Here is an 8,927-nt window from a genome sequence, read left to right as displayed (position 1 = left end):
TCAAATGCTGTTGTCATATTGTCATTCAGACAGATGTGAAATAGAAAAACTCAATCAAAATATTATTAAGCAAGCTTTATATTGGTGATGTGTTGAATAATACACCTCTTAATTTTCAGAGATCTAAAAGTTAAACTTAGTTGAATGTAAGCAAATGCAGTTCATTTGCTGCACATTAAATGCTTTTGCTATCAGCTAATTTAATTTAGAGAGTTTGTTTTTTTCCCTGACTGTGGTGAAGCATCTAAACTTAATGTCCTGAACAATGCAAATTGAACAATGGCAGTGAAATCTTATATGCAGATACTGTTTTCCCTGAACCTCTTAAAGCACAGCCTCTGATCTCCCAGGAGAGAGCATTGGCTGTGATTAAATGTTCCGGGAGGAAGCCGCTTAGAGACAAAGGCAAAGGATGGGCAACAGGTTCACATAGAAAGAAGGGATGTGGCAAATGGAAGTTTTGGGTTTCCCTTTCTGTTTCATCCATCCAAGAGCAAAAAACCTGTCATTTGTAGCTGGGTTTAAGCCATCTGATGCAAGTGACACAACCTACCGTTGGCGAAGAGAGGATACAGAGGAAGGAAAGGGCTCAGGGTGTCTCTTCTGATGATACCTTGGTGTGGGCAGTTGTGGAAGAGCTTACAGCAGCACTACAGAGAGCTGCCTGGCCTGCGGGCCGCTCCGGGCAGGCTGGGTCTCCAGACTTCTTTCTGAGTGGACAATTACCTGCCCATTCTCTTGTACCTACACTTTGGTTCCACTGGATTTTCAGACTTTTGGCAGATGAAAACCACCTAGAAATTCCGGTCAAACAGCCACTGTATGTGACCCAAACAATTCTGTAGAAGGCACATAAAGCCCAAGCCACCCTATGCATATCATGGGTGCACGTGTTGTTTCACACATTTAGACTTGCATGGTGCATCCCACTTCTGCTTTGCGAGTTTTACAGATGTAGCAAGGGGAAGCAGTTCTTCCCTGGAGAATGGAAATACCAACTATAACAACAACATAATTCCTGAACTTCTGCATAGAATACATTTACAAATTCTTGGTTCACACAAGTCATTGATCTGAAGGAAAATATCCTCATTTACTTTCAAATGAGAGCCCTTCAGCACAGCTGTTATTAATGAATAATTGAGAAAAGACTTGTGGGGAATTCATTAGAAGAGAGAATGTATGCAAGTATACAATATGAGAGTTCTTCTGTTAAACCATGAACACGCAGGAAATTATTTGATCTAATTGAATGTCAGTCCCTGAGCATCTGTGATGGTATCCAAGAATTTATAGAGTTTTTATGGAAAAGACTTGGTTTAGTTTTGGGGGGCTGTCCCCTCAATTCTGAATGCAAGCTTCATTTTAAACTTCATCCTTTAAAAGTAATTTGCTCTGTGTTGAACCTTGTATTTTAAAACCTTGTGGCTCACAGATCTGCAGTACTTTCAGTTCTGCCTTTGCAATCCACCTTGTGATACACTGTGAAAATATCTAACACAACTCCACAGAGCTCTACTGGTGCATGTCTTAATCTGTCTTGTTTTCTTTATTATTTAATAACAGGTTTTGAGCTGTCTACACACTGTAAACTGTGTCTTAGATGGGAACAGAACAATTGCAGTGTTTGAACTGTAACCATTCTGAATGAAAAGCACTCTGCAAATACAAAGAGACATAAATTTTCACTCTTCTGACGTTGCTACCAGGACCTCACTTTTCTCGTAATGGCTGTGGAAGCTATTGTGTAACCCTGCAAAGTTCGGATACCACCATGGGAGAAGGACAAGAGTCTTGCTGATTCTTTTCAGATTCTTTTCTATCCTAGAAATGTGTTAACAAATCCGACTGCTGCTAGAAGAATCCCTGCTAGCTGTACAGAATTTGAGAGAATACCTTCCAAATTACATATTTTTTTTATTTTTAACTTGTATTAAATCAGATCCGGGTTGATACAGCAAGTGAATATGCTGTGATGTGATCTGGAAAAAATTAACATGAAGGTATTTCTGTTCCTTGATTTACATAGAACTTTGAACTTTCTCTGCATTTGAATAATGAACTTTGAACCTAAAAGGTTCAAAAGATTACAAATATTTTCCTACATTTTCCTTGAAAAAAATGGGCATTAACAGAGGTTGAAAACCATTGACATGGCCTAGGATTTTGGCTCCTGCTTTTTGTATGCTAGAATTTCTAACCAGATCCAGCTGGAGCCACCAGTCCTAAAACCCTCCTGGTGTGCAGGTGTGTTAGCAGAAAGGAAACTCCATCTTCTCAGTGCACATTGCTACCAGTCTTTAGCCACTAAGGACACGGTTAAGTATCTGTGTGGCTCCATAGTACTGGAGTAAGCACCAGCAGATGATGCAGGCACATCCTGAATTAGTGGTGGGCAACAGCACTAAAGAAACGACAATGTCACAGCTTTTGTACTCTGCACGGTTCAGCGTATGAATGCATGCCAGATCAGCAGAATCATGGAGGAGCTCCAGAAATCTCATTATTTGTGCCACCAGCATGAATTATCACCAGTTCATCTGCATATAAAAACACTTCAGGAAAAACCTAACTAGTTTGGCTCCTAAGGAAATACCCAGTTTAACTGAAAAACATTAGTTTTTCTATTGTTATTTAGCCATGAAAATTTAGCAGAAGGCAGAACATCTCTTGCTATGAAACTGATGGCAAAGTTTGATTTTTGCAGTCATGAACATGGCTTGTTTGCCTCCATTTTGTAGCCACAAGAATGCAGGAACAATTTGAAACACTGAGTTTCTTAACTTTTTTTTACATTTTTACTTTTTTAATGTTTTTTAATTAAAATTTAAATTGCATCTAGTTAAAGCCAATATTAAACCAAATTTTGGTGGGTGAACTAATCCCTATACCACTGCTAGTTATGTTTATGAAGTTGCACTAGTGCTAGCCTAGTTATTCCAGGAGACGTTTTTGGAGTTACATCTGTATTGATTACTTCTGTTTCCGTTCTTCTGGATAAAGAAGTTTTTTTGATGAGATCAGATTATTTATTGCCTTATATGGAATCTTCTTTCAATTAAACACACATATAATTTTAATACACCTTCTCACTGTCTGCCCCTCAAAACAATAAAGAGGAGGGATGGAAACACCAGTTTTCTTGGTGGACTATGTAAAACACTATTTTAACACAGTTCCAAGACTGGAAGATGTTATTTAATTAGCAAATAAGCTTGTTCCTGCATCTCTAAGGAAGACTGAGTTACTGTCATAGTAATGGGCAACGCTAGTTAAATTGTAAACATTTTAGGCATCCCACCAACATGAAAGGAAACAGCAAAAGCCCTTTAGAAATACCTAAGAAAGGAAATACTTCTCACAAACCTAAACCCAAAGGAGAACAGCCATCATTCTACAGATATGTTATTCAGTAAATCCAGTTTTTTTCAATACCTTTTCCACTTCAAGCATTTAACCACACCTTGGCATCTCAGTGCAATTTTTTCTTTCATCTTGACTTCTTTGTTTCAGATCTTCCACGGACTTCTCTAATCATTCCCTCTTCAGGGCCCCCCAGGTAACATTGTTCCTCAATAATCAAGGCCAATTATTTCTTACAATTGCCACCATTTTGTTTATCTGCTATTAATTTGATGACCAAGTATGCTATTACCTTATTCTCTCATATGTGTTTGAGGTCACATCATACATGATTCCGTCCATAATTAATCTCTGGCTGATGGCAAAGTCTGACCCAACACAATCTCCTCGTTTAAAGAAGCCAGCATCGCTATAGGAGACCAGCACTTGACTCTGGGGAGATGTGCCTCAGAAGGGTGACTGTCACATATTGCCTATATCTTCAAGCAACAGCAGTTATGCCAAATGAATAAAAGTTGTTATTTGCTTCTGCTTCCTAACTGGCATCATAATAAAATTTTCCTTTTTTAATCTTTTTTTTTATCTGTTTATGTAGTTATTGTTACTTGTTGCCAGTCATATAAATTAGGAACTAGTCATATTTATCAGGAAACTGACTACTTCATGTTACTCTAAACTTCTCTATTGGATACCTTTAGGAACTCTTTATTTTCACTCTCAAGATTAATTAGGTTACTCAGCAATAGTAGTTTTATGAAGCCTATTACAATGGCAGTCTTCTATGGCCATGTTTAATTTGCTTTCTAGCAATTCTGCGATAACCCTTATTAGATCCCACATAATAGATGTCCAGAGAGGACTTTCAGAAAGCAACATGCACAGATGATTTAGGGGTTGAACTCTATGGATATCAGTCATGTTTGCAAGTGATGTTGCTGTGAACAAGAATCCTAGGAATCATGAGTTTCAAAGCCAGAGGAAATCATCGTCAGCTTTATACGAAGACCACACATTTTCATTATCTCTGAGAAAGATACCCTATCTTGTTTTTAAGGCTTAAAATTATGGAAAAAAACACCCAGAAAAAAATTTCAGATTACAGAGCCCTTCATTACATGGCATTGTTGCCAGTCATGTCACTTGTATGCACTCAGCTAATTCTCTAAAGCCAAAAGTTAAGGGAGTAAAAAGGATATATTTCAGAAGTCTGGAGCTGCTCTCCTAATTAATGAGCTTTCAAAAGAGTCTCCATAGTCCCCTCAAAACCTATCCTAAGCAGGGAAACATGAAATTTCCATTTTAGATGGGAAGGTTTTGTAAAGTGGGTAAGACAGCAGGAGGGAAATACGCCAATGAAAATAGCTGCTGTACCAGCAAATGACCCTTTGCTGTCTGGTGTCAGAAATAAGGAAATCACACTTGAGCCTTTTATGATTATTATCATAAACAACATAGACATCTGATGTCAGTAGCATTTCATTTAAAAAGGCAATTGGATACGCGTATTTTGCATCCTGGCAATTTAGGCCTTAAGCTATTTTGTAAAAGTGGTGTTCAGAAAAATGATTTGGAATTCCTTAACTGTGGTACCAAAGCCATGAAGGTGGGATGGGGTAAAAAGTTTCTACAATCCCCTAACTGGTTTTAAAAGTAAAACTGATTTTCAGAGTGAGTAAAATATTTTGGAAGGTGCAATCCTACTGATTTTTTTTTTTAATTAGACTCCTAAATAACCAAGTTAGTTTATAAAATGGAACTAAAATTCCTAAGACAATTACATGGGTTTGATATTCTCTTTAATAAAATCCCATATAAAAATTTCATGACTCAGAATTGTAAGGCCAAGAGGAAATCTTAGCCACATTCTTGTGAGATTCCTGAATGGAATGTTGCAATGCCATGCCCGCAAGTACACCCACAGATTGCCTCTGAGGTCTAATAACCTCATATGGTTATTATGGAATGGAAATCTTAATGGAAAAGATCTTTGCAACCAGTGTAGCAGCATGCTCTGACCTTTCTCTCACTGTTCAAAGTCAAGTATTGGTGATACTCAGCACAAATGAAGTGAGCAGGATAACACTAGAGAAAAGTCCAACAGCAGAGGAGGGACGGAGAGTAGGACAAAGCACATGAGAAAAGTCCTGTGTTAAGAGACAAGGAGAAATCTTCCCCAAAGCCACATACAAATTGTTGAGAGAGATTTATGCTGTTAGGGATGTTTCTAATGCCCATTCACACTGCTAACCACACTTTCTGATTGTGAAATGGCCGCTTTTTTTTTTTTCCCCAAGAGACAAAATATTGTATTCTCTAAAATGTGTTTATATATTAAGGATGATATACATCAGGCCAAAACAATCATATATTACTATGTAACTACTGACACTTCAAAGAATCTCACTGGAAATACTGCTTGCTCTGTTTCTTCCCCAGGCTATAATAGAATTCTTCTAATAGTTTTGCTAACATCTTTACTGTTGAACTACAAATTTGACAGCAGCCACAGCTTGCTACTAGTAAGAGATTCACAGAGCACAGAAGATACAATATACTGTGATGAAGGAGCTACACAAGTGTTTTGCCCCTGCCAAAAACTGAAACCTGCAACAAAACCTGTTCTCTTGCTTTTACGCACCACACTTCATTCAGAAAATCAAAACTGTTTTCTACATGCAGCCAGCATCACAGCATTAGAAAGCATACAGCAGTATGAAACAGCTTCCCTAAAGGATGTATAAAATGGGCCAGGTACTGCAGTCAGGGAAAAGATTGAAGGTGTGCAAGACAGATTTATAAAACCAGCAATAGCACAGGCAAAACGCATCAGAAGTGGTTGTGCACTGTTTTCACAGCAGAAGAAGCAGGGGAGATTTAATCAGTGGATGCTGATTAAACAGGAAAAGTGTTACATGCACTATAACATTACACAGGACTTTGTGTGAGCCAAATATACAAATGGGTCTGAAAAAGAGATTAAACGCAACAATTGGGAGGAGGCCGATAAAAGACTATTAAACAAAATGATCTGCGTGGTCCAGATCAGGAGTTTCTAATATAATGATGAGGACTGGGAGGAACTCAAAGGATCACTAAATATTTCCCCATTTCTTACGCCTTTGCTTTGGCCACTGTCAGAGACATTATACTGGACTAAAAACCATTGGTCTAAACTAGTATGGCAATACAGGTGTTTTTATGTTAGCTTGTCTCTCTGTTTTTAGCAAGGACAATGTAGGCAAGACAGATTATTGTGTAGGAAATTGGTGACAGTGAGAATTAAAATCTGGTGACAAGGTTTAGAAGTCATCCTCAATTCATTTCCCCTTGCTAATTGCAGCTGATAATGAATGGAATGAATAGCTGCACTGGAACATGTTGGTTATGTATCAAAGGAAAAAAAATCCTAACGGCGTTGCCAAGTGGGCAGAGCTTTGTAAAAGGGTTTGACCTGGTTTTCCTGCTCCTTTCTGAGTAACTTTGAACGAGTCCCTTCATTCCCTGTATCCCCATGGAGATAACGAAAGCTACCACCCTTTGTAAAGAGCTTCGATATCCAATGAAGCTGTTGTCATTCTCAGGTACTTATCTAATTACTTAGTAGAACCTGACAAAGAATGCAAATGTATTTGAGATTCTTTTTTTTTTCATAGCTCCAAAATACTATTATCTTCTTATAGAAGAGGATGTTCCACATCTCTTCATGATTCAAAGAGGTAAAAAATCTTTTTTGAATTTACTAGTGTTCAGGGCAGGGGAAGAGAAGAGTGGAAATACAGGACTATACATCCTGTCTTTAAGAATCTAAACTGGTAGATCATATACCATTTCTGTGCTAGGAGGGTCAGCTCTCCAGTCACTCTGAAGGCAATGGAGAAAGAGAGGCATGTCTGGATCAGGAGGCTTCATTGCTCTGAGTCACTCTAGCTGCACTAAAGGCAATTACTCCATCTCTCTCCACCAAGTACACAGGGACCCAAGAAGACAGTCTCCTAACTCAGCCTCCCATAATGCGCAGTTCTGAATGCAGAACGTGAGATGCACTTGAGGTAATCCTGTGTTTAAATGGAAGTAGTGGATAGGTACAGGGTCATATAGATGCCTTGTAACTTGCCATAGTCCTTCTCAAATTCTTAAGCAGACTGATTTTAAAGCGGCATTTGTTCTAGAAGTCTCACCGTGGCAGAGCGTCAGCGGTGCCTGTCATTTGTAGATCCCCTCATAAGCACCTCCTAAAAACATCTCCCTGATTACAGCTGTTGCAAGAACGGTCCTAGAGTGTTTCTATTTCAATTCTCTTTGAAGCATAGTGCAGGAAATGGGGAAAAAATAATCAATACATTAACAGTAATTATGAGGGAAAATTCAGATATTAATATTACAAAGTTTTTAAACTGGCTCATTTACTAGGTGCTGCTCTGGGAACCCATCTACACAATGCCAATTTATGAAGGCCACAATTGTTACATGTCTGCCATCTGAATTATTCACATCAGTCAATGCAATTCATCTTCTCTATAGCTGAGGTTTAAATTGGTCAGATGAATTGTATTTCTAAGGTTCCTTTTTCCTCTTACACAGTGACTCACTTCATTATAGAGGACTATATTTAGCTATCAAAAGGTCTGCGAGAAGAATTTCATCTTTCATAGTTCTTTTCATGACTATACATTTTTTTTGTTTCATGTCACACTAGATTCTTCCGTTAGAGAATATGTATTAGAGACAGCCTAATGGAAGTTTTTAGAATTATTGTGTATTTGTTGTTTCTTGGTTAATAAAAGTAGATAAAAATGGTGGGTTTGGTGTTACTACAACTAGCTCTTTTATAACATTAATTTTTCCCTTTGTGTCTCAGAACCAATATTCCTGTTAGTGGAAGCTGAGGGCCTGATAGGTCTGCTGTTTTTCCTCCTGGATAACAGCTGCTCCAGAATAGTGACCAGGAAATAATTACAATGTGCAGACAACTGTGGTTTCCAGCACTTTGTATTACTCTTCTCACAGATACAACTGTATTCCTTCACATTAGGTCATACACTCAACCAGTCATCTTTGCATTAAAGGTACCTTTTTATAGCAGGCTAAAGAGTTCACTTTTCTACTTAGTTGAGATTTATTAAAAACAAAATTGGGCCTTTTAACTAATCCAAATGCTGTTCTTATCAGCCCAGTTCTATGAATGCAGATCCTCACAGGCATATCTTGGCACTTTCTCATAGATGAGTAGCAATGTGCAAATAACATTTCCTTTTTTATGCATGCCAGCTCTGCTTTCTTGGATGAGGTTAAACAGGAGCAGGGTTACAGAGCTGTCAAAAGGGCAAGACATGCAGAAACAATATTGTGCCAGTAAATGAAAATTTTAAAAGAGCAAAGGTTTTTCTGTTAAGTCTTACAGCATTAAGAATACGGTCCACAACACCTGTATTAGAAGATTATGAATTTGTAGAGCCTTGGGGTGTTCACATTAAAAGATAAAATAAGCTGGAAAGCAATGAGTGGTTTAAAACTGAAGTGTCATTTGCTGTGCCAGTGAAGAGGCAGAAAGATAAAACATTTTA

The sequence above is a fragment of the Falco rusticolus genome, chromosome 1 (genome assembly GCF_015220075.1).
Source record: "Falco rusticolus isolate bFalRus1 chromosome 1, bFalRus1.pri, whole genome shotgun sequence".
Taxonomy (NCBI): domain Eukaryota; kingdom Metazoa; phylum Chordata; class Aves; order Falconiformes; family Falconidae; genus Falco; species Falco rusticolus.
This window is presented reverse-complemented; position numbering follows the sequence as displayed.